This window comes from Pleurodeles waltl, chromosome 11 (genome assembly GCF_031143425.1).
Source record: "Pleurodeles waltl isolate 20211129_DDA chromosome 11, aPleWal1.hap1.20221129, whole genome shotgun sequence".
In the NCBI taxonomy this organism is placed as follows: Eukaryota; Metazoa; Chordata; class Amphibia; order Caudata; family Salamandridae; genus Pleurodeles; species Pleurodeles waltl.
In genome coordinates this window covers 782,463,174-782,489,747 of record NC_090450.1, presented here as the reverse complement: position 1 = coordinate 782,489,747, position 26,574 = coordinate 782,463,174, and positions in this window count along the sequence as shown.

The window sequence follows — 26,574 nt, the reverse complement described above, 5'->3', positions numbered from 1 at the left end:
CCAGGACGAAGAAATGTTGGGGTTATCATTCAACATTTTGTCCATTGTAGCTGCTCAGTGGGTCGTACTTGGTGAGTTCCATTTGTATAAGCAATATTTGCATAAAAATTACTTTGTGGCTCCATGACTAAACTTTCCTTACTAGAGATCAGCGAAAATTCACCACCGAATAAAGGGTAAAAGTGAAACAAATTACTGAACCCTTTCATAGGTGAAAAAACAGGAATTAAGTTGATACTCACAATTAGTGGGGATGACCAGGCACAAAGAAAGAAACATGCATGAAGGGATAACTTTTAGGGCTTTGTTTTGAGTCCTGAGGTAATCTTAATTTTGAGCAGCAGCTGTAGTGTGTGTCCCAATTAATGTGAACTAACGCACAAAGGGGCATATTTATACTCTGTTTGCGCCGAATGTGCGTCAAAATGTTTGACGCACATTTAGCGCAAACCTTGCCCCATATTTTAACTTTGACGCCCGAGCCCGCGGAAGTCAAAATTCCTCCGTTTGCATAATTATTTGGATGCAGGAAACTGCCTTGCATTAATGACATGCAAGGTAGGCGTTCCCGGCCAAAAAATGACTTTAAGGCCTGTGCGCCTTATTTATAATCCAGAGTCATTTTGACGCACAGGAGGGGGCGGGCCTTAAAAAACAAGTTTTTTAACGCCTGGGTGAGGGCAGGCGTTAAGGGACCTGTGGGCTCACTTCCATGGTCTCTGACCATGGAAGGAGTCCAGAGGTGCCCTTCCCTGCCCCCAGGGACACCCTCTGCCACCCTCGCCCACCCCTGGAGGACACCCATGGATGGGGGGACCCATCCCAGGTAAGTACAGGTAAGGTGAGGTAAGTATTTTTTTCAAGTGGCCTGGGGGGCCTAATTTGGGCCCCCCTACATGCCACTGTGCCCAATGACCATGCCCAGGGGACAGAAGTCCCCTAGGCACGGCCATTGGGCAAGGGGGCATGACTCTTGTCTTTGCTAAGACAGGAGTCACTTCAATGGGGGTTGTGCGTCAAAGAATGGCGCAAATCCGGTTTGAGGCATGATTTTTGCCTGACTTACACCATTTTTTGACGTACAACCCCCATTTTTGCCCTACACCGACGCTGCCTGGTTTGAGTAATGTTTTTTTTACTCAGACCAGTCCGCAGCGCCGGCTAACGTCATTCCTTAAATAAGGCACCCGCATGGCGCGTAGGAATGGCATTAGCCGGCGGTAAAATGTTTGACGCAAACCAGCGCCGGTGCTGGTTTGCGTCAAAAAGTATGAATATGGGCCAAATTGTCTACCTTTCCCTGCGCCTTGTGTTATTGGTTTCAACTGAGTGAAGTATCATTACTCCAAATTCCAAGGACTGGACAATGAGGACATTTAGTCTACCAGCATCGTTTGAATACGCATTCCGGTTCTGCAGATAGTCTTGACTGATTAGGAAGGTAGAAGACCAAGGTCAGAGATTCAAGTGAACATAAAATAGAGAAAATGAGTATAAAGAAACAAACGGAGAAGTTGCAATATCGTACAAATGAAAAAAAGCGAACAAAAACGAGTGAGACCAAATTAAGAGAAATTCCACAGAAAAGTGAAGGTGAGGAATGGACTACTTTTACAGTTGTTTCTGACTTTCTCTGCAAATCCCTGATAGTTGTTTGTGGTCTACTTGAAAGATTTTCAGTAAATGGAAACATGAAATAAATTTGCAACGGACAACAAGAAGTGATGCAATTGTTTCCAAATCCTTTATTGGCAGAAATAATCGAGTTATCATGACCTCACCAAACACATCACAGAATAACACAAGGAAAGGGAGAGGGGGTGAGAATGAGGCAAACCAGTTTCACAGTTTCTGCAGTTCCAAATGACTAACGTTCAGTGAAAGCTCTCCTTAAAGTGTACAAAATTTTATAAATGTTTACTGTACATAATTTACAGAGTGACACCATCCCACCCATACACCTCCCCTGGTTGCATCAGCTTAATTCATTGACCCTTCTTGCAACCTAACTCTGCAAAACCCCACCCAGAAAAAGTAACCCCAAATCAAAATAGAAAAATGCCCTGAAATCCCATTTCTTTCCGCAACAGTCATTACCAACGCCAAAATGAACAAAACAACATTCGCCCCATCTATACAGGTTTTACACTTTGTTTTTTTATATATATATACATATATATTTATATATATATATACGGTATGTATATAAAACTGTTAACTGTGTCATTTACAGAGAGGGATAAGAAAGGCTCTTGCAATGGACAAAAAGTTCATAGGCTTCATTCACCTAAATGATAAGGCATGTTGTGAAACAAATGGATGGGCATGTGCAAGGTATAGTGGGGCCTGATCAGCGGCTGTAAAACAAATGTAAGCATAGAGTATGAGGCAGGAAGCACAGAGCAAAGAGTGCGAGAGGTGAAAGACAGTCCTAATATCCCACAATCAATCTTCTTCTTCTCTACAGCCAGCGTCAAGTTGGGCTGAAGGTAACTATCGTGGGTGGCACCAATGACCAGGGGCTTGGAAAAAGGAGCCTGATCATTCCTTGCTTTGGAGAGTGAAAAGGGACAGACTAAAGAGTGATGGTGTGCAAAATTCCTGTAATTTACTGCTGCGTAATTATACAAAATTCTCCAAAAATTAAGAAAAATTAAACAAAAGGCAAAACTAGTAATTGGTACAATATTTTATCACAAAATGCATCCTCGTGTCCACCTCGCCTTCATTTGGGCAGGAGGACTTATCCTTGCTAAAAAAAAGAAAAAAATAGAGCACAAACACAAGTGCCATAAAAAAGCTGCTTGTATTCCAGCCATTCTCATTGTTCCTGTGCTCCTGCACTAAAATTAAGCAATGTAGTGTACTGGAATAATTTTGAGAATTTCAAATAACTAGTGTAATAAAAGAAAAAGTTGGACTAATTCTTTGCACTAAATCATGTGAATAATTCTGCATGCCTGTGTCGTTTTTATACATTTTATGGTTAAACTACTTTACATTCCAAACCTGTTTACATTTATACATTCGTACTCAAGTAACGTAAGTAGTAAATCTTGATGTTCTAGCCGGAGAACTACCTTTTCCTAGTGCTTTTCAGGAGGACAATACCAGTGGAGTATCAGTAATCTCATTAGTTGGACACACTAGTAACTTGTACCATCAGGAGCATATGACCTAAGTGGAGGCTTTATTAGAATGTGGTATTTGTCTGTTTGATGTTTTCTTTATGAAATAGCTCATCCAAGTCATTGCAAGTTTCCAGCTGTGAGGTAACAAGCATCCACGTCCTGTTACGTTCAGTCTCAGACGAAATACTAGGGACAGAAAAGACCCAGGATTTGCACTTTTACCCAGCATGCACAGCGTATTGAGCAGATCTTGTGGCGCCGAGGAGAGTGTGGAGTAATGCAGTATGTGGTGCACTCGACTGGTGCTGAACACAGGAAAATATTCCATGTTTGACCCTGAATGAGACCTTATTTATGAAAACTAAACATCTACTTATGTACTTCAATTCAGCTATGAAAGAAACAATTAAAACGAAATTAAAACCTAAAGCAACCAAGAGACAGCTTAATGCGTATTAGGATGCTGATACAATTTGGCCTCGGCATTGCTTGTAGTGACAGACATTTCTGTGTAGGTGTGGAATCTTCTCTAAACAGCATGGCTCAATAGTCCACACTAGTTTTCATCAGTAGACATATATTTCATAAGTAATTTATGATAGCAACTTATTTTGAAGTGTCAAATACACGGTGCCTGATACTATTATGACGCACAGTTCGTCACAAATACACATTTCTTTTGCGTGTAACATTGCCGTGTAATGGAATTTCTGAATTCAACAAGTGAATTCACTTTTTAGATTGTGTCGTGACAGCACCTGTAAACCTGCATTATGAAATGTGTCTATGAGAGCCTGACCCATCTGTGGTTATTTCTACTTCCCCTTCAGGAACTAGTCTGACACACCAAGCTCTGATAGAGCAAAGCGCCCGTTTAAAATCACCAAGGGCCAGATATATGAAAATATTTTGCACTCGCAAACGGTAAAATCGGCCGTTTGCGAGTGCAAAATAGTGGTCTGCAATGCATGAAAGGCATTCGCAGACCACAAAATAGAAATCACAAAAATTGCGTTTTTTTGCGTTGCGACCGAGTTGCAAAATCCAAGTCGCAAGGCAATGCTGCAAAAAATCGCAGATTGCGATTTTTCGCAGAATGGTATTTTGCACATGCAAAATACCATGATCTGCAACCAGGTGGTAACCTGGTGCAAAATTTTAAAAATGTAGTAAACCTGCATTTTAAAATTTAACATGTAAAGCACACATGCCCTTTTGGCATGTGTGTACCTTACATGTTCAAATAAAAAAAATTGGGGTGCGGGAGAGGGGGCCTTAGGCCCCCAGCACCCTGGTCTTAGGCATTTCCAAAATTGCTATTTCTGGTTCAGAAATTGCAATTTTGGAAATGCAAAAAATTTGCAGCTATGGGCCAACAGGCCCATAGCTGCGAATGGGGCCGGTATTGCAATTTGCGATTCGGTAATAGCATTAGCGATTTTTAAGAAATCGCTATTACCGATTCGCAAATGTGATAAATGGCCCTTTGCGAGTCAGTAATAGCGATTTCTTAAAAATCGATATTACCGAATCGCAATGGGCCGTGATCATACATCTGGCCCCAAATGTCTCATGGGATGAAGAGGAGAAACACACAGGCACAGGTTTCCCTGTGTCAATTGTCACCATTTTCAAACAGACATTTGGTAAACTCACTCACATTCAATTTCTCTTCACTGATAACTTAATAGGCACAGTTATTATTAACTTAACAGCAAAGGCAAAGTGATGGACAGAATGCTGAACAATGTCAAACATTCACCCCAAGTACAGAGATCTGGGCCTAAATCCATTGGTTTTTTTGCCACCCATGCATTCCGTCCATCATTTCTGTTTGTTTGTTTTTGTCACCCTAAGTGGGCCGCGTGTGACCAGATGTGGGTCCCGGGCTCACTATGCTGCTGGATTTAAGCTAGCCTGGCTGATGAAGGGTGATACCCTGAAACCAGTCCCAGGATACTTGTTTCCAGTCCAGGGAGGACCTGGCCTGGCAGTTTGGGCTGGACGGTTTCAATGAGGAACAGGGTCAAGACTGATTTGCATATGGCTGGTTCCAAACTGACGTGGAAAGCAAATAAACTAATGGATTAAACCCAGATCTGTGACTGGGAGTGAATGTTTGATTGGTTTTGCATTCTGTCCATCATTTGTGTTTGTTTATTAAGTTAATAGTTCCTGAAAAATAGAAATACTCCATTAACGTCCTCTGTTAATGGTGTAAATCATTCACTTAGGGGGCCCTAAAGGCGACTCCTCCTCTATAGCGGGGGAGCATGGCCCACGAGTGAGCAGCAGCACCTGCAAAACCTATAAAATAAAACAATACCAAACTGTGTTTATTATTGTTTTATTTTTAAAGGGGCGGGACCATGAGGGGATGACAACCATGGAGGGGAGTGGTGTGCACTCCCCTCAGTGCGCATGTGTGTTTGGCCAGCCGTCTCAGGCCGGCCAAACTCACATGTACAGTGAGGCCCATATTTATACTTTTTTAGCGCCGCTGTTTGACGCAAAAGCGGTGCAAACTTACAAAATACAATTGTATTTTGTAAGTTTGCACCGCTTTTGCGTCAAAAAATGACGCAAATGCGGCGCTAAAAAAGTATAAATATGGGCCTGAGTTCTCTCTAAATCAGCACTGTGTTGCCAGGTTGGAGAGAGCAGGCACAGGCTCCCAGTCTGCCTGGAAGCACCAAGTCAGGGTGCTCTGGTCAATCATAACGCTGCTTCCTGCAGGGCAGGCTGGGAGCCTGTGCCTGCCTGCAGTGGGGTGGAGAGGAGGAGAAGTGCGGCAGTGCAGAGGTAGGTTTGGTTTTTAATTTTTTTTTTTTATTGGTTTTGTTTTGTTCCTGCCTGCCACTTTGCATCGTCACGACTTGTAATAACAATATTATCACTCTCCCCCTTCCACGGTGTCTCATACAGCAAGTCAAACTTGTGCAATGTACCCATATGCTAATGAATTAAGGTCTATTTCTGGGTACTCTGCAAATGAGAAGAGGTGTGAGATCATGTCCTAGCATGTTGACTTTCACTTTCTGCTTATGAACCCCTTCTTTATTTGGTTATTTAGAGCACATCAACTTTGGAAAGAACGGAGAGTTAAATCTTAAGGGGGCACACTATCACCTAAAGCCAAAGTTGGCATGTTGGAATTCTATTCGCCAACTTTAATTGGCAGAATCAAGGTGCCTATAATCCATCATTCAAACACCATCTTCTTGTTTAATGCAATCCCCTTTGTTTCAATAAAGCTGAGAGAGATAAGATACAGTCACTATTGGTCAGGTCTATATGAGCCTAATCAGGGATGAGGAAAAAAAGCTTGGAGTATCTGTGCTGAAACTGGGTTTGGAGGTCCACAGTTAAAACTATACTATTGGGCAGTATAATTAGAGGAGGTTTCCATTCTAATGGACGTTCACACCAAGCTTGAAATATATGCTATTTTCATTAGTGGCTGCTGTTGAAGAAATGTGGTGGGGCAGTGCAGGGGAGGAAAAAAAATAAAAGATTACTTGCCTGCCGGATGCTGTCTTGGTGCTCTTCTGCTCCTCTCAACTCCTGGTGGTTCATGGGCTGGTGCACAGGCTCCCAGACTCCATTGCACCAATCCAGATGCTGCTCTCAAGCTGGTAACACTATTCCTCAGCATGAGTGAAGCACCAGGATTGGTCTGTAGAAAGTTAAGATTTACTCGATTGTCAGTTCTGGATGTATGCATGTGTTGAAATTACCAAAGTTATCCAAGTTTTTTTTTCAGGTGAGTGAGATGTGGGTCCTTATGACTAATGCGAGAGAATGAAAAGGATATCTCCTCAGTGGGCAAAGCTTTCTTTCACAAAACAAACATACTGATATGGATTTTTAATACATGTCCAACAGTAAAAGCATAGTTCTCCGATTTGAAGACCTGAGAGACCAACTTTTAACACTTGAAATGTTTGGAGAATATGTATTTAAGTATCGCAGAGACATCTTTTTGATCTAAATATTTGGTTGTGAAGAAAAACATCTTTCGAGTGTACTGAACACGAATCAAGATTAGAACAATAATGACGTGAAACACCAGCTTTCTCTTTGCTTTTCCTGGCCCATTGATGGATGCCAATTAAGTTTAAAATGGATTTGTGATTACTAGAGAAAGAGAGATAAGGAGTAACTAGACATATGTATTGTTAGGCGAAAGAAGATGGATAAAGGTTAATTTGCTTGGATGTATCAATGACTGCTATACGTTGGCTCTGATATAGAAAGGATGTGGGACTGCAATGGCAGAAGATATTGCAAGTAGCAGCATACCGAGTAGTGCTGCAAATGAGTTTTTTAAATTAAGAATTTAGTAATGCTATTTAAGGAAAAAAGAAGTGGACAATCTTGTAAAGATGAGGTGACAAGTAGATGGAGATAGACTCAGGGAAAAGAGTATGATTCTTCATAATCAAGCATTAAAGGGAAATTTATATTTTTGTGTATATTAGGAACGCATCGTTAAAAAAAAGTGGGCAATGATTTTTAAAATGAGAGTTCTTTTGATAACACAAAATATTTAATAGACAGGGACACACAACCCGTGGTTCTCAAACTCTAATAACATATATAAGGAAGACTGCGAAGACCACATGACAGTGTCATTGTCATGATACACATAATAGCATAATCCTAATGTCAAATTTCAGTTCCTCATAGTTTAACAATTAAATAATTGAAAGTAAAAACATATGTTTGATAACATAAGGTCACACACTTAAGCATTACTATGTATGGATATGGTTTGGCCCTCTCTCGCCCTTGAAACTGGGCCAGTATTAGCACTGCACATACATTGTTACATGTTAGCTGTGTCTTCCTTTTATTTCCATTATAAGATCTCTGGTTGAATCTGTCATCTCCAGTCTGGTAATAAGCTTCCTTTATTTGCAATGTTTATGAGAGAATTTCTTACGCAAAGTTTTCTTATTGGTAGTGAGAAAGCTCATTAAGATAGTGACTTGCTACTCTAGAGGCACTGGGAAGAAACCACTGCACTGTGAGATATGGACCCCTAATAAATTACTTATGACAATAAAATGCCCCAACCGCATGGAGTACACTTGTAGTGGTATCAGTAAAGTGAAGACCTACCATGCTTATGAGGTTAACAAACCACAGGCAGACAGCACCTCAGCCAATAAGGACATACCAGGAAATGGCTTACTGACAGACAAGTATCTTATGAATTACTTTTTATTTTGCTGAAGATAGACACACACAATACTACAATTGGAATATAAATTCATGCCAAGATATGCAATAGGAGCTAGACCTGAGAATACAAACAATCAGGGAGCGGAACATGTTAACATGACTGGGGACTCACTCCTCCACAACATGATATGGCATATGACAAGAGACAATCTGAAAAAAATGTTAGCTCCTCTTATTAAATAGCTGCGATACCACTAATTTCGTTTGAAAAAATGGCCAACTGGAACTGAAACGCTGGGGATACTCCTTTAACTTGCTTTGCATTTTTGGACTGTTGCATTTCATTTCAATTCTTTGGTTCAGTTTAAATCACGGGTTTGTATAATGATGAAGAATTATCATGAATGCAATAAGATATTTTCTAAAATTATTGAGGCCAACAAAATATATGCACTGACTCATGCATGGAATTATTTTTTGTCTCTCGCCAAAGCATGAATAAGAACATTTGGGGTGAGACTTTCTCTCATAAACGTTAATAGTTGAGGAAAATAGGGACAAGGCAGGGGGTGACAGGCACACCTGGAAGACTTTTAAGCAGCATAGAAATATATGGCATAAGAGGCCATTGAATATGTGGAGCACAATAATTACTTGGCCTTTCATCCATTACAATGCACTAAAGAGCAATGTTGAAAATATATTCATAATGGTTTCTCAATGTATTGCACGTGGTAAAATGTGTGTTTGAAAAAAAAACACTAAAGAAACCGTAAACTACAACTTAAGCTAAAAGAGAATATGACTCGATGATTTCAGATCACTGTATTGTGTTGTGAGAGAATCAGAACCAAGGATAGATGCCGTCATTAGTTACCTTCTGACGTTTTGCCAAAATAAAATTGTATTTCTGAGGTAAAATAGGAAGTGGGGACTTGCAGGGCAGGAGTTATATCCATTAGCATAAGAAGCAGAATTCTGGGGCCAAATGTGCTCCACTATAATATTCAGAATCCTGAAATGTAAGAAAGTTCACAATTCAGTGGATGCAGAAGATAGTTGTTTGGCTTTTTGATTAATGACATCTCCAACTGTAGCTGAGTATCTTCAATTGTTGGTGCACGTTTTCGGATTTTGTGCCAGAAGAACAGTTTTACAATCATTTTCATTTGGGGGACATTTTTATGGGGAAGTTAAGTGCTGTAATATCGCACAGTCATAGTTTCTGGGGACCAGTAAGTGCATGAGAATCCAGATTAGCTAAACTGAAGAGTTAAAAAGAGGATTGGTGCTCCAAATAAACATCAGAACTTTTGTGAACTCAACCATAGCACCAGAAGTTATTAGTGCCCCATCTGACCTATATGATAAGTTAAGTATCAAGCAGAACCTGAAGCCCAGCCAGTTTTCTTTTCTCCAAAACTGAATAGGTTTTCAGCAACATACCATGAAATAGACATTTTCTTCCAACGCAACATATATAATTTATGATCTCCATTTTCAAACACATGGCAGGAGAGATGCCAGGTTTGCTGTTATGGCCTCAATTACTGAATTTTAAAAAGGGCGTCCCTTTACAATTCACAATTCAAAGAAAGAATTCTATACATTTTCTCTGGCCTGTGCAGATGTAACTTATAGCCAGCAAGACCTCCATTTCGGGGTGTAGAAGATCATTCCTTGAGAATCTGATCATCCCTCGAGCATCTGAAACAAATGAAGACAATCATTTTTTGGTGATCTCACACAAGAAGCACTTTGGAACCCTGTAGGGAAATGGTGAATTACTCAGAAGTCGTTTGTGTGATGACCATGTATACAGCAATATTTTGGCATTCTTTATTTGTATATGTCACAAATATTCTATAGAAGTGTTTCTACAATATGTAGCTTGAAAGGGTAATAATTCAACACATGAATGCGTCCCGAATTACTGTGATCACTAAGGTACAATCAGTGTCATGATCAGGCCATACTGTGGAGCACCAATAAGTCGCTAGCATTGTGAATGGACAGTACCTCATAGACGTTTAGGAACACTGCTGTTTAACTCTGAAGGGGTAGTTAATTAGATTGGTAGATGTTGAAGAGTCATTAAAAGTGGTAGATCTGACCACATCCTATCACTTGTTGTTGCATGGGTGTCACTAAAACCAGTGTTTGAGGTAGAAAGGCAGAAGCTGTTGTTACAAACTCAAGGCTGGCAGTATGTAAGCGCCACTTCCCCCCATTATCCTTATTCTTAAGAATAACCCCTGCTGGAGTAGGCAATGATGAAAGAAGGTGGGCCTCTTCTGTAGGCTTGGCAATTCAGGAGCTATATAGAAAATACTTCACAACAGCTTCAAGCACAGACATGGGTGGAATAACAAGGATGGTCGTGGTACCGCAGTGAAGCTTGGAACCAAGTTATAATTCTTGTTCTGTTGCATCTAGCAGCTGGTGCTGTGAATGTGGATCTTGTATTGCGTTTATAGCAGCTAGTGCTTTAAGTACGGTGGGTTTACTGCTTACTAGATAGATAACAGAGCTAACTGATTTTGTTAACATTTCTAAAAAAAAGTGGGACTAAATTATTTTGGTTAGGTCTTCTTCCTTAGTTGGACAATGGTACCAACTCAAATGTTAAACTCTTATAGGGGCCAGTTCCAATGTTATACTTGGGAGTGCAAAAACGTAAGCGGTGTTTGCACAAACAAATTGCACATTTTAATTCATAGGTTAAGTATCTGTAGATTTCTGTGAGTACAGATGACCCTTATTAAAGTAGAAAGTCTGACATCTGGTCTTTTTTTCTAAAGTTTTAAGTGTGTGTGGAGGTGTGAAAATGTAAATTTCTCTCTCGGGAGCGTAATGAAGGGTTGCATTGTCAATATGGTGAATACCCACAAAGCCAAAATTCTATAGGTATTCACAAACATTGCCAATGGATATTTCCTAGAGCCATTGCTCTACTAAATATATGCACGTCACTGAGGCGTGAGATGTGGAAGGAGTGTGGAACGTGCCACAAAGTGTTGGAGAAAAGACTACTTCAAATGCAAAGTTGTTTCCATATGAAAAACAAATAAAAAATAGCAACTAAGCAATTGTGCTAATATAAAAAATGGAACTCTTCTGTTGCAACAATTACACATTTATGCTACTTTTGTGACTGAATCTGCAGTTATGAGGCGTGCGATAGAGACACTAAGTAAGTTATAGTTGCCCCTTAAGTACACCTGTCACTTGGTGGGTGCTCTACCTTCATGCGTGATACCCTCTTGTTTGTGAGAGCAACCTTTTTATAAAACAGACTGAGAGATGAAAAGCCATGTCATGGTCACTGTTTCAGCCCTAAGAAATCTCAGGTTTATCGACTATGCAGTACAAATGGAAAGTACATCTCTTGTTCTTGGTAAGTCATATACAGCACAATCACTGATCATTGAAGAAGTATTCAAACATTTCCATGTCTGTTTTACAATTAGTTCAGAAAATGCGCTAGTGTGGGACATTATTGTGTCTTTCGCCTCTCCCACTTAGACAAAACCCACCACTTTTTGAATCTGAAGAATCAAAACTCAGTTACTTTACACCCAAATAAAAATGTATATAATCCCCTGAAACCCGCCCCAAAAACAAATATACGTGTATAGTCCTTGTTCATTGTCCATGTTTATAAAAGTCATGATACACTAACGTGGGAAAAATATCAAACAGTATTGATAATCACATCGGCAGGCAAAACTGAAGAAAAACAATTGTCTTTGCAGATTACAAGCCAGTGACCAGGTACCCCCTCTCCCGGACAACATCAATCGCACATGCAAATACACACACACTGACACATGCACACAAACACATTACCACACGCCATGACTCTAGGAGCAGGGATGGCACAAATGGGATATGTGACAATGGCCACAGTATCACGGGGTTTCTCCCTTTATCTCATTTTATCGCGTTAATATGTCTATTATTCTCAATGGGGCCCAGCGGAAACCTCACACTGGCCTTATTGCGATAAAGCTGGCAATACCAACTGGTGTTGCATGCCCCAGTTTTTTCTTGTACTACAGGGGGTAGTTGATCAGTACCATAGGGAGGGGTTGTTTAGAGCAGACTGCAGTAGAGTTATGCCCATTGCTGATTTTGTTTTACTTCAAAGGGATTTTCAACACACACATTCTCTTCTCCATGCTAAGCTAGGCAGCAAGTGGACAGCTTTACACTCAACTACGTAAATTCCTTTCTCTTTGCACACATTACATTAGTTTCACTTGATTTACTGCATATGTATGGGTGTATACTTAGATGTAATGCAGCATGGCACTGCACAAGAGAATAGGGATAGGATACAGTACAGTGGTAGAAGTAGACCTTGCTAAGAGGGGAATTCTCTTTAGTTGACGTGTACTGGGAGGCAGTTGTTTAATATTTATGGAGGGGAAACTCCTTTCGGAAAGTCTGTAAACTTCATCTGGCTGTTCCAAATTGGAACGGTAGAAACAACAGAAGGTTGAAAACATGATGCTGCAGAGAAAACAGACAATTATCTTATGTCAAGCCAGAACTTAGCAGCAATGGTGATGGAACCAGGAGATTTTCCATAGATCAGGGTGTATTTATGGATATTCTAGCTCCATAGGGGGCCTTATTGGTGTTTCCTTGTTATTCATTTAAAGTTATTACATGATTGTGTTGCCCTGCCATTATCAGTGACATACAGAGGACCTTCCTTTGTAAAATATGTGAAATCTCGGATTGTCAGGTTCAAATCTTAGAAGGCTTAATTTTGTTTTTTTCGGGGACATTGAACAGAAGAAAAGTTTCAGTTTCTAAATTATAAATATTTGTTAAAATGTGCATATGTACACACATGTACACAACAGTGCAAACCTTTTTACTTCCAAGTAAAAAATTATACGTTTATAATTATTAGACAAAGACTCTAGTAGTAAGGGGCCTTTCGCTACCTGGGACATGAACTGTGAATGGATGGAGTTCATATGATGAATAAGTGAGTTAAATGTTCAAATTGGACATTTATGGGAGAGAATTGTAATTGAATCTGATTCACTAATATGAAATAGAATAACAGCAACACCTGCCATTTACAACACATAGAAATGGCAAAAGTTCAGAAGGAAGTGCTATTTAAGAAGACAACTTTAATCACCCTGTTAAGCCATCTTGTATATGACGTTCATTCCAGTTGAAGGGGCATTATTACACAATACGTGAGGAAATAAATTGTGTATTTCATAATTCAATAAACATATAAAAGGATGCCCTAGGAAAGGTTAAGTGAAAATATGAAGTCTTGCCTAAATATAGAGCACATCGGACACTCAGAGAAAATCTTGGCAACCACAATCAAAAAGTGCTTAACCACCTGCTGTATGTGATGAATGGGAGCCTCCAGGGTTAAGTTGGTGTACAAATAAACTAGTCTGCACTATGCAGTGCTCTCTTTGCCATTATGGCTGATGTGATGTGTTAGACTTTTCATCCTTGGCGTGGTCTCCCTTAACTTTTTGCCTCTGTTCCCCAGGTTGTTGATGTGTGCTGGACTCTGATTTTGCTGTTTTTGTTACTCTGGGCACTTTACCACTGCTAACCAGTGCTAAAGTGCAAGTGCTCCTGTTTAAATTGTATGTAAGTGGTTCATCCATGATTGGCATATTTGAATTACTAGTAAGTCCCTAGTAATGTGCACTAGAGGTGCCAGGGCCTGTAAATCAAATGCTACTAGTGGGCCTGCAGCACTGGTTGTGCCACCCACATAAGTAGCTCTGTAATCATGTCTCAGACCTGCCCTTGCAGTGTCTGTATGTGTATTTTTACACTGTAAATTCGACTTGGCAAGTGTACCCACTTGCCAGGCCTAAACCTTCCCTTTCCTTACATGTAAGGCACCCCTAAGGTAGGCCCTAGGTAGCCCCAAGGGCAGGGTGCAGTGTATGGATAAGGTAGGACATATAGTAATGTGGTTTATATGTCCTGACAGTGAAATACTGCCAATTTCGTTTTCACTGTTGCAAGGTCTGTCTCTCTCTCATAGGATAATATGGGGGCTACCTTTAAATATGATTAAAGTGTAGATTCCCCTAGAGAGTAGATGGACATGTGGAGTTTGGGATCCCTGAACTCACAATTTAAAAATACATCTTTTAGTAAAGTTGATTTTGAGATTGTGAGTTTGGAAATGCCACTTTTAGAAAGTGAGCATTTTCTTGCTTAAACCATTCTGTGACTCTGCCTTGTTTGTGGATTCCCTGTCTGGGTCAGTTTGACAGTTGGGTTGTTTTTCACCTCACACCAGACAGTGACACAAAGGGAGCTGGGGTGTGATCTGCATTCCTGATTAGCCATCTCTGCTAGGAGGGAGGGGTGGAGTGGTCACTCTCATCTGAAAGGACTGTGCCTGCCTCTGACAATGCTGTCTCCAGCCCCCTGGTGTGTGTCTGAGGCCTTGCCTGGGCAAGGCAGGATTTCACAAGAAGGTGTGAGTCCCCTTTGAAGGAAGGTGACTTCAAAGACTAAAATGGGTATAAGAAGGGCACCCAAACTTACAAACTTCAGAAACACTTCTGGAATCAAGGGGAACCTCTGCCTGGAGAAGAGCTGATCGCTGAGGAACAAGTGCTGCCCTGCCTGTGACTGTGCTTTGTGGAGCTTTCCTGCAGTGCTGCTTCTGCCAGAGTAAGAGGGCAAAGACTGGACTTTGTGTGCCTTCCATCTTGAAGAAGAAATCTCCAAGGGCTTGATGTAGAGCTTGCCTCCTGTTGTTGAAGTCTCAGGGATAGCAAAGACTTCTTCCTGCCAGCACCTGGAGTCTCTGGAGAGACCCCTACTCTGCTCTGTGGTGCCCTTCCAGTTCCTGGGACCCTGAAAGGAGAGGCTGGCAGCCTAAGGACAAAAATACACGCACCGAGCGCCGTGCGGAGAAAAGATCGACGCGAATCCGATCGCGGCTGAGAAAACGACGCGACGCCGGTTCCGCAGCTGAGAAACGACGCCGCAGGAAACGCGACCGAAAAACCGACGCCCGGAGCAGGAGAAACGACGCGCAGCATCGCTGACGGAGGCTGAGAGATCGCACCCTGCGCCGCGGGACTTTCGGATCGTCGTGTAGCTGGCTTTTTCAACGCGCACCGCCGTGCCGAGTTGTTTTCGACGCACACCGCCCGTGCGGGGTTATTTTTGACGCAAACCAGGTACATTTTTCACGCTAGCAGCGCTAGTGTGGTGTTACAACTACCTAAAGACTCTTTTTATTTTAAACCGTAAAAAAATCATAACTTGACTTGTGTATGTTGGATTTTTGTCGTTTTGGTCTTGTTTTGTCTAGATAAATATTTCCTATTTTTCTAAACTGGTGTTGTGTCATTTTGTAGTGTTTTCATTAAGTTACTGTGTGTGTTGGTACAAATACTTTACGCCCAGCACTCTGAGGTTAAGCCTACTGCTCTGCCAAGCTACCAAGGGGGTAAGCAGGGGTTAGCTGAGGGTGATTCTCTTTTATCCTAACTAGAGTGAGGGTCCTTGCTTGAACAGGGGGTAACCTGACTGTCAACCAAAGACCCCATTTCTAACATTGGTGGCAGCGGTCGGGATTTGGACTTGTATTTGTACTTGACATACAGTAATTAAGTGTACACTACTGTTTTGATCTCAGACCACTACGTGACCACATACTACTAGTCTTATGATTTTTGTTTTTTACTTGGACTGTTTTTCTCTGCATTCAGTTTCTTTTTTTCACTGATCCCGTGATTGACTTTTCTGAAACTTCATTTGAGAACTTGCTTTTCTGTTTTTGGAACTGTGCATATTTTTTTTAACCTCTCATCATGTCTCAGTCTGGAGATGCCCTAGCTGAAGCTGCTTTTGACTTGGAGAAATTGGAGAACTACAAAGTGGCTCAGTTGAAGCAGTTTTGTAGTAATGTTGGCTGTCCCATTAAGAGCTCATCCAAGAAGGATGAGCTGCAAAAGGCGCTGAGGGCCTGGGTGACAGCCAAAGCAGCTGAGGGGCACACAGATGAGGAGCCAGAGGGGGAAGAGGAGTTGCAAGTCACTCACACTGATGTAGTGGGTGGGCCTGCTATGTCTCAGGGGAGAATCTCCAGGGCAGGTAGCAGTGTGTCCTCCAAGAGTCTGACACCTGGAGAGTTACAGGACAGACAGGCAGAGAGGGAGTACCAGTTGGAGCTGAAAAAGCTCAGTCTAGAGGTGGAACAGAGAAAGCTGGCCCTTGAGGTGGAACAGAGAAAGCTGGACCTTGAGGAAAAGAAGATAAACATGGCTCATGAGCTCAGTTTAAAAGAGATGGATCAGAGGAGTCAGTCCAGTAGGGATGGTGGCAGCAATTCTACAGTGCAGCCTGAGAGAAGGGTACACATCCCAAAAGACCTTGTAAGGGATTATAAGAGGGAGGATGATATCTACTTGTGGTTCAAGGGTTATGAGTCAGCTCTCCACATGAACCTGGTCCCTGAAGCTCATTGGGGGGCAGCCCTGTGGAAGCATTTTGAGGCAGAGGGGAGGGACACACTGACGGCCTTAGGGGATGCTCAGAGTCTCACCTACCCTGCCATGAAGGAGGCCTTACTTACCAGGTATGGTCTCACCCCTGAGCAGTACAAGGAGAAGTTTAGATCCTACAAGAGAAAGGAATCCCAAACATGGTTGGAATGTGTTGATTCTTATTGCAGGTCACTGGATGGTTGGGTGAAGGGCAGTAAGGTAAACACGTATGAGGGGCTTTACAATTTAATTGCTTGGGAGCACTTGTACAGTTTATGTTTTCCAGAGCTGCGCCAGCACCTCATTGACAGCAAGCTGACTGACCCCAGGAAGCTTGCACAGGAAGCGGACCGCTGGGAGAGCACCAGGGTCCAAAAGAGGTATGGGGGAGACCACGCCAAGGGTGGGCAGGGTCCCTCTCAGACGAAAGGGGGGGGTAAGGGCAAACAGGATGAGTTCTCTAAAGGGCCCCAAACTGATTCCCAGGGCAAGGATTCCCAACCCCCCAGTGAAAAGAGGCCATGGTTCTCCAAAGGGAAGCCAATGGCAGGTGGTCCCCTACGTAAGTGCTATTCATGTGACCAGGTGGGTCATGTGAGGGGGGACCCCAAATGCCCCAAAAGTACACCGGCACCCACTGGTGCACCGTCCCAGGGTTTGGCCAGTGTAGCGCTTGGGGAGGAGTTGGTTTCAGGTGGGTGGGAACCAGCAGAAATGACCCTTGTCTCACTAGGGGACAGTGAGATGGTCCAGAGAAACCTAGTGCCTGATAACACTAAGAAGTACAGGCAATGGGTGACCATCAATGGACAGAGGGTGGAGGCTCTAAGAGACACTGGAGCCAGTGTGACTACAGTGAGGAGTCACCTGGTGTCTGAAGAGCAGATTGATCCCCGGGTACTTCACCAAGTAGTTGCAGTAGACAATTCTGAGCGCCTCTGCAGAGTGGCGCAGGTTCCCTTTGAATGGGGGGGGGTCTCAGGTTCCTGGAAAGTAGCTGTGAGTCCAACCATGCCTGTTGATTGTTTGCTAGGCAACGACCTGGAAGATTCCCCTTGGAAGGAGGTGGAACACAGGTCTCACTTGGAGATGTTGGGTCTGCCTGGGTGGGTATGCGTATCCACCCGGTCTATGGCAGCCAATCAGGGTAGTCAAGAGCCCCTGGAGCCTGAAACAGTGGCCCAGGGGACCGCCAAGAAGAGGAAAGGCAGGAGGCGCGGGAAACCCGCCCCAGAAGTTCCCACGGTCCGGGAGGAGGCAGAGCCTGAGGGTGATGCCCCGGAACCTACAGGGGAACAGGTGGCTGAACTGGGGGAGGTCCCCGAGCTGTCGCAGTGGCAGCAGGAAGGGGGACCCACCAGGGAAGTATTCTGCACAGCGCAGAAGGAGTGCCCTACTCTTGAGGGACTGCGGCAGCAGGCTGCAGCCCAGGCGGCTGGCGGGGCGCCAGGTACTCACCTGATTTATTGGGAGGATGGCCTCCTGTATAGTGAGCCTAAGGTTCCTGAGCCGGGGTCAGCTCGTATGCTGGTGGTACCCCAGGGCTTCAGGACCTTCCTACTGGGTTTGGCTCATGATGTGCCTTTGGCAGGACATCTAGGGCAGGACAAGACCTATAAGAGGCTTGTCTCCCACTTTTACTGGCCCTTGATGAACAAGCAGTCAGCTGCTTATTGTAGATCTTGTCAGACTTGTCAGGCAAGTGGCAAGAGTGGGGGGAAATGCAAAGCTCCCCTCCACCCTTTACCGGTAGTCAGTACTCCCTTTGAAAGGGTAGGAATTGACATTGTGGGGCCTCTGGATCCCAAGACAGCCATGGGCAACAGGTTCATCCTGGTCTTGGTGGACCATGCCACACGGTACCCAGAAGCTATTCCTCTAAGGACGGTCACCGCCCCCGTGGTGGGACGTGCCTTGATGGGGGTTTTTACCCGCATGGGGTTCCCCAAGGAGGTAGTATCTGATAGGGGTACAAACTTCATATCCACTTATATGAAGTCTCTGTGGAAGGTGTGTGGGGTAACCTACAAGTTCACCACCCCTTACCACCCCCAAAGTAATGGTCTGGTTGAGAGATTCAACCGCACCTTGAAAGGCATGATTCAGGGCCTGTCAGAGCCCTTGAGGCGTAAGTGGGACGTCCTCTTGCCATGCCTTCTGTTCGCTTACAGGGAGGTGCCTCAAAAGGGACTTGGCTTTAGCCCCTTTGAGCTCATCTATGGCCACCCTGTGAGGGGACCGCTCAGTCTGGTGAAGGAGGCTTTGGAGAAAGCTCCTAGTAAACCACCCCAGGATGTATTTAGCTACATGCTGGCACTAAGAAACCAGACTGCCCGCTTCAGGAGTCTCGCTCAGGAGAACCTGGAAGCAAGCCAGGAGGACATGAAACGGTGGTACGACCAGAATGCCACTCTGGTTGAGTTTCAGCCTGGACAAAAAGTGTGGGTCATGGCACCAGTGGAGCCTAGGGCTCTCCAAGATAAGTGGACTGGGCCTTTTGAGGTGGTGGAAAGAAAGAGCGAGGTCACCTATCTGGTAGACTTGCAATCCCCCAGGAACCCCTTGAGGGTCCTACATGTCAACCGCCTCAAACCACACTTTGAGCGAACTGAGCTATCCATGCTCCTAGCGACAGATGACGGGGTGGAGGAAGAGAGTGAGCCTCTTCCTGACCTCCTGTCTGCAGGAGAGAAAGATGGGTCTGTGGAGGGAGTGATCCTCTCCCCCTCCCTGACTGAGGAACAGCAGAGGGACTGTCGCCACGTGCTGGGACAGTTCGCCTCACTGTTTTCCCTGATCCCAGGAGTCACACACCTGTGCACACATGATGTGGACACTGGGGACAGTACACCTGTTAAACATAAGGTTTACAGGGTGACTGACAGGGTGAGGGCTTGCATTAAGGAGGAAGTCTCCAAAATGTTAGCCCTAAGGGTTATTGAGCACTCCAGCAGTCCTTGGGCCAGCCCAGTGGTCTTGGTCCCAAAGGCTACTGCTCCTGGTGCCACTCCAGAACTTAGGTTCTGTGTGGACTACCGGGGTCTCAATGCGGTCAGCAAGACTGACGCACACCCCATCCCCCGAGCTGATGAGCTCATTGATCGGTTAGGAGCTGCCAAGTACCTCAGTACGTTTGATTTAACATCTGGGTACTGGCAGATTGCCTTAACTGAAGGGGCAAAGGAGAGGTCAGCATTCTCTACCCCCGATGGGCACTTCCACTTCAATGTGATGCCCTTTGGGATGAAGAATGCCCCTGCCACCTTTCAGAGGTTGGTCAACCAGGTGTTGGCAGGACTGGATGAGTTCAGTGCCGCCTACCTGGATGACATTGCTGTGTTTAGTTCCACATGGGAGGAACACCTGCAACACCTCTGGAGAGTGTTAGAGGCCCTGCAGAAGGCAGGCCTCACTATTAAGGCGAGCAAGTGCCAAATAGGGCAGGGTTCTGTTGTGTACTTAGGACACCAGGTGGGGAGTGGCCAGGTGGCACCCCTACAGCCTAAGATTGACACGATTCTGGCTTGGGAGCCTCCCAAGACCCAGACTGAAGTGAGAGCCTTTTTAGGTCTCACAGGATACTATAGGAGGTTCGTTAAGGGATATGGTACCATTGTTACCCCCTTAACTGAGTTGACTTCTAAGAAGCAACCCAAGAAAGTGATCTGGACAGAGGCTTGCCAGAACGCTTTTGATGCCCTGAAGGCTGCCATGTGCACAGCACCTGTGCTGAAGGCACCTGACTACTCCACGGAGTTTGTTGTACAGACAGACGCCTCAGAGCATGGTATTGGAGCAGTACTCTCACAGCTGAATGAAGAGGGCCTAGATCAACCCGTAGCCTTCATTAGCAGGAGGTTACTACCCAGGGAACGTAGGTGGAGTGCCATAGAACGTGAAGCGTTTGCTGTGGTCTGGGCACTGAAGAAGCTAAGACCCTACTTGTTTGGGACTCACTTCCGAGTTCAGACCGACCACAGACCCCTCAGATGGTTAATGCAGATGAGGGGTGAGAACCCAAAACTGTTGAGGTGGTCCATTTCCCTACAGGGGATGGACTTTACGGTGGAACATCGACCCGGTACAGAACACGCCAATGCTGATGGTCTGTCCAGGTTCTTCCGCCTTAGTGATGAGAACTCCCATGAGGTTGGGTAGTTGCTCCCCACTTTTAGCTGGGGGGGACACGTGTTAGACTTTTCATCCTTGGCGTGGTCTCCCTTAACTTTTTGCCTCTGTTCCCCAGGTTGTTGATGTGTGCTGGACTCTGATTTTGCTGTTTTTGTTACTCTGGGCACTTTACCACTGCTAACCAGTGCTAAAGTGCAAGTGCTCCTGTTTAAATTGTATGTAAGTGGTTCATCCATGATTGGCATATTTGAATTACTAGTAAGTCCCTAGTAATGTGCACTAGAGGTGCCAGGGCCTGTAAATCAAATGCTACTAGTGGGCCTGCAGCACTGGTTGTGCCACCCACATAAGTAGCTCTGTAATCATGTCTCAGACCTGCCCTTGCAGTGTCTGTATGTGTATTTTTACACTGTAAATTCGACTTGGCAAGTGTACCCACTTGCCAGGCCTAAACCTTCCCTTTCCTTACATGTAAGGCACCCCTAAGGTAGGCCCTAGGTAGCCCCAAGGGCAGGGTGCAGTGTATGGATAAGGTAGGACATATAGTAATGTGGTTTATATGTCCTGACAGTGAAATACTGCCAATTTCGTTTTCACTGTTGCAAGGTCTGTCTCTCTCTCATAGGATAATATGGGGGCTACCTTTAAATATGATTAAAGTGTAGATTCCCCTAGAGAGTAGATGGACATGTGGAGTTTGGGATCCCTGAACTCACAATTTAAAAATACATCTTTTAGTAAAGTTGATTTTGAGATTGTGAGTTTGGAAATGCCACTTTTAGAAAGTGAGCATTTTCTTGCTTAAACCATTCTGTGACTCTGCCTTGTTTGTGGATTCCCTGTCTGGGTCAGTTTGACAGTTGGGTTGTTTTTCACCTCACACCAGACAGTGACACAAAGGGAGCTGGGGTGTGATCTGCATTCCTGATTAGCCATCTCTGCTAGGAGGGAGGGGTGGAGTGGTCACTCTCATCTGAAAGGACTGTGCCTGCCTCTGACAATGCTGTCTCCAGCCCCCTGGTGTGTGTCTGAGGCCTTGCCTGGGCAAGGCAGGATTTCACAAGAAGGTGTGAGTCCCCTTTGAAGGAAGGTGACTTCAAAGACTAAAATGGGTATAAGAAGGGCACCCAAACTTACAAACTTCAGAAACACTTCTGGAATCAAGGGGAACCTCTGCCTGGAGAAGAGCTGATCGCTGAGGAACAAGTGCTGCCCTGCCTGTGACTGTGCTTTGTGGAGCTTTCCTGCAGTGCTGCTTCTGCCAGAGTAAGAGGGCAAAGACTGGACTTTGTGTGCCTTCCATCTTGAAGAAGAAATCTCCAAGGGCTTGATGTAGAGCTTGCCTCCTGTTGTTGAAGTCTCAGGGATAGCAAAGACTTCTTCCTGCCAGCACCTGGAGTCTCTGGAGAGACCCCTACTCTGCTCTGTGGTGCCCTTCCAGTTCCTGGGACCCTGAAAGGAGAGGCTGGCAGCCTAAGGACAAAAATACACGCACCGAGCGCCGTGCGGAGAAAAGATCGACGCGAATCCGATCGCGGCTGAGAAAACGACGCGACGCCGGTTCCGCAGCTGAGAAACGACGCCGCAGGAAACGCGACCGAAAAACCGACGCCCGGAGCAGGAGAAACGACGCGCAGCATCGCTGACGGAGGCTGAGAGATCGCACCCTGCGCCGCGGGACTTTCGGATCGTCGTGTGGCTGGCTTTTTCAACGCGCACCGCCGTGCCGAGTTGTTTTCGACGCACACCGCCCGTGCGGGGTTATTTTTGACGCAAACCAGGTACATTTTTCACGCTAGCAGCGCTAGTGTGGTGTTACAACTACCTAAAGACTCTTTTTATTTTAAACCGTAAAAAAATCATAACTTGACTTGTGTATGTTGGATTTTTGTCGTTTTGGTCTTGTTTTGTCTAGATAAATATTTCCTATTTTTCTAAACTGGTGTTGTGTCATTTTGTAGTGTTTTCATTAAGTTACTGTGTGTGTTGGTACAAATACTTTACGCCCAGCACTCTGAGGTTAAGCCTACTGCTCTGCCAAGCTACCAAGGGGGTAAGCAGGGGTTAGCTGAGGGTGATTCTCTTTTATCCTAACTAGAGTGAGGGTCCTTGCTTGAACAGGGGGTAACCTGACTGTCAACCAAAGACCCCATTTCTAACATGATGTATGAAGGGGTTCTGAGTGTCATGAAATAGACAAGAGAAAAACTTAGTGAAGACATTCCCTTTATTTACTGTTATAATATCCTGTCTTTTCTAACAGTCATGTTGAAAATATAATAGCAGGGCTGCCATGTCAACATGCTGTGGGAATCACTAGGGCTATGAAGCAGTACCAACCCTCCTCTACTTCGAGCGAACAGCCTCAACTTCCCAAAGGCCGGGAAGTGATGAGGGTAAAGGAAGAGGTACACAATGGGTCTCTGCCACTGAGGGAATTCTGAAAAACAATTTACAGAGGCAGGGTGTCCGCAGTGGCAATCTTTAAAATGCGTCAGAGTCACGGGGACATCTCGGATGGCCCACAACAGGAAACACCTATCAGTGACGGTGAGCTGCTTTTCTGGTATTCCTCTCTATGGACTATGACAGGTGGGTGGGAGGCAGTCGTGTGGTACCCTTTGCTGAAAAGGAAACACTGCTGGCTGCCAGGTCTATGCTAGTACAATAGTATAGTATGTTTAACTGATCGCTACACACGCTTATTACCCTCCCACTCAGGCCACACTGTCTCTGCCTCAAGGCACACGTGCTAGTTCCCTTTCAAACACTGCACATAATCAGCAAAGTGGAAACACCATTCCGCTTAGACATGGAACATTTGGAAAACAGACCTTCCATTTATGAGTTGGAATTTCTGCTTTAGTTGCTTAATAGTGAGTCAAGATCCTGATCCATGACCTGCTGAAAGAGACATGGTGTAGCTCTTCTTTCGTGTTCTTTCTTTATGTTTTGTCCTGCCAAATCATTTCTTGATTTTCCCAGCTCCCTAAGCTGAAACCAGATCTACTTATCTACACATTCTCTCGGTTCTCTAGTGATTGCTCCCAACCTGAGGTAGAGAGTTCTTTTGAGGTCACTGGCAAACTGATTATACTCTCCCTAAAACACGGCTTATACTAAAGCGCTAGAAAGGAACCTTATGCCATCTTCTAAATATCGACCAGAATATAATGTTCTGTAATGGTTAAACATTTTTGCAGTCTGCATACTTGTCTCAGATAAAATATAACTGCAAGGCAAAGCTAAAAAACAAAAGAAGAACTTCAATGAATGGCTCTCTTGGAGCTCCAATGTTTTCTGTCACTATCCTCATTATCTGTGGGTGTGTATACAGACTAGAAATGCATCAGGGTGGTAGACATTTATTCTCAACCAACGCTTGAACGCATTGAAGTTGTGTGTTCAGCTATGAGGGCACAACATGGCAGATGAACTAAGAACATAAGAAAAAGCGAGAAGGGACTATAGAGGTGCTAGGTAAAAGCACATGCTTATCCTTCCAAGTGTCCTGCCTAGTATTAAATAAGTCAGACACAGGTTTGACTGGAAGTGGCTAGCATTAAGTGGAATAGGCAGGTAAGAGAACATCAGATCTAAGTGATTTGTATCATAGTGTGGAAGATCAGACACATATTACGGCTTGAAAGAAGAAGATAAGATGATTTTTAAATCTTGTGCCATGGCTCGACTACATCACGTGTCCAATGTTGATGAAATTAATCAAATATTCAATAAAACCATCAGGAGAACCAAACCATGAGTGTGGTTTAAACATGAAGATAAGGGACAGGATACCAATGAAAGGGGATATAATGTGACAGAGGCAGCCACACCCGCATGGAACTCTCCTCTCTTCCTACTAACCTAAGAAAATGAACCCCGATTATTGTTTTTATGAAACCCTTTAAGGCTCATCTGTTAAAACAATTCCCCAAGTAGCATCAATTCCAAATGAAGCGCATCCAGTCGGTTACTAAACTGTTCCCACGTATTGTTACTTATGCATGGCCATTCTGTGTACCAATAATCAATAGCAAATGCTATTTAAATAAACTGAAAGTAATAATATTTTACAAACTTGAAGAATGGATAGGTAAAACGATTAATGCCATTTCATTTTAAAGACGCAAATCTCTTAAAATCCACAATGCCCAAACACTGAGAGAAAGGGATCAGAGCTGGCATAAGAAACTGACCCCCTCCAATAATTCTGTCACACTTGATGGGAATCTACAGCCACCTACTCTGAAAATAACTTCCTCGCACACCCTCTGTTTCAAACTAGGTTTCTTGACATTTTTATTTAACAAGATGTTAGTTGCAAAAGTGCTTTCTCGCAGATGTTTTGACCTGTCATCCTTAACAGGTCTGATTAATGCCCTTTAATCATTTTCCCTGATCAGGCAAATCTTATTTCGATCTCCTGGAATTCAGCTGGTAGCCACAGATGTCTTTGTGTTTTTTGGAAAGGCTAACACTAATTAAGTTTACTCCAGACCACTTGAGCAACAATTTTTTTGGGCACAGAAAATGTTGTAGATCTTGTTGAGGAAAACTGAATGAGGATAATAAAAACATAGATGACTAAAATGTGTGTGGATAGGCTGTTTTGATATGAAGTTTGATACCAGTACCTACCATTTCTAAGTGCTATGAATAACAGGACTTATTATTACACTATTTAATGGCACTCATTCAATTAATCCCCAGAAGGGCGAAAGGCTGATATGTCTGCACTGGATTCGTATTCATTAAATGCAGGTCACAAAAGATGTTAGTAGTGCTTAATTTATTGAGCTATCTTCCTGAGAGAGATACAGACTGAGGGTCAGAGGGTGAGGTAAAGAAAGTGTGATTTAAATATGTGTAGGCACATAGTGAAAGAAACATCCGCAGGGAGGATCCAGCACAAAGGGAGAGAAGAAAATGATAAACAAATAGAATAACAGATGAAGATTAGGGGGGATTAGAAAGATAGGTCAGGGAAGAAACACCGAGTACGGAAGCAGAAAAGAAAGGTTATGCACCCTGCTTGCTCTTTAAAATAAATCTTTAAAATATTTTACACCACTAAATAAACCCTCCACAGACACAATAACGTCGCCATAGATACTATACTTGATCAGAGCAGAGGTCACACAACATGGGTTGATCAAAGATCAATGTGACAATAAAAAAAAAAAATCTGTGGTCACATACTCTGTTCGCCTACATCAGTCTAGCTATCTGGTAACCCACTGCCATGCAAGCCCTGACCCTCTCTGGGTACTGCTCCAAGCTTGACAGCTGGAGGTCAGTATTATGGAACTGAAGATTGGCACAAACATGCCACCCTACCCCTCTGTGATCACACGCACAGGCAGACTCACATGCACAAAGACTCAAATACACACCTTCACAGGTCACTGCCTTCCCGTGCCCAGCTGAATGGACCTTGAGTCTGATGCTCCTCAACATGGCCGATGCTGCAAGGACCCACCCAAAGATTCACTCAAAGATGAGGGTCTGTCCCAGGCCAATATACTGTCAGTGGTGTCAAACTGAGGCTGACCCATCTTAGTTCATACAGTGCTTAGTCACTTCCTTTCAAACCTGAATCTTGTGTATTT